This window comes from Magnolia sinica, chromosome 3 (assembly GCF_029962835.1).
Source record: "Magnolia sinica isolate HGM2019 chromosome 3, MsV1, whole genome shotgun sequence".
Taxonomy (NCBI): domain Eukaryota; kingdom Viridiplantae; phylum Streptophyta; class Magnoliopsida; order Magnoliales; family Magnoliaceae; genus Magnolia; species Magnolia sinica.
The window spans coordinates 40,557,501-40,558,310 of NC_080575.1; the positions used below are offsets into that span (position 1 = coordinate 40,557,501).

The 810-nt window shown below is 39.3% G+C and overlaps 1 non-coding gene across 1 annotated transcript; it reads right to left on the reverse strand.

Annotated features, from left to right (window-relative positions):
- LOC131241799 (small nucleolar RNA R71) lies at positions 1 to 107 on the reverse strand. The gene has a single exon (XR_009169367.1). It is a non-coding gene; the product is annotated as a small nucleolar RNA R71 (small nucleolar RNA).
- Positions 108 to 810: the final 703 nt, after the last annotated feature.

Consider the following 810-nt stretch of genomic DNA (forward strand, 5'->3'; position numbering starts at 1 on the left):
ATCCTTAGAAAGTCAATCATGAACTTCACCCACAAGGAGGATGAAACATTCTTCCAATGTTGGGAGCGGTTCAAGGATCTTGTCAGTTCATGCCCACAATACGGATTTGAAACATGGCACATTACACACTTCTTTTATGACGGTTTGACATCTTCCATGTGCCAATTGGTCGAGATAATGTGCAATGGAGAATTCATGAATAAAAATGTCGATGATGTGTGGGACTACTTGGACAGACTTATTGAAAACGCACAATCATGGGACACATACCCAAAACCAAGTACCATGTCTAGGCCGACTCAATCCAAGAAAAGGGGTAGAATGTATCTCCTGAAAGAGGACGATAACATCAATGCTAAAATGGCTTATCTCACCAGGAAACTCGAGGCCATGGAATTAAAGAAGGATAAGGATAAGGAAATTGTTTACGGTATTTGAGGTTGCAACATTTATGCTATTGAAAATTGCCCAACTATATCTGCCTTTCAAGAGGTACTAAATGAGCAATCTAATGCCGTAAGAAATTACTAAAGACCTTTTAGTGGGCCTACTTCTAATACATACAATCTTAACTTCAGTTGGAGGAATGGACAAACTACTACCCCTCAAGATTTCTTCAATCAAAATCCAAATCAAGGGAAACCTCAAGAAGAACCAGTCCAAAATTCCACACAAGAGCTTACTCAAGAAATACGAGAACTTACAAAATTTATGCAAAAGATAGATTCACGTATGACGGTTATAGAAAAGGGGATGCTTCCTGCTCAACCTCTCCCCAATCCTAAACCGCAATATGAGATAAGTGATCCA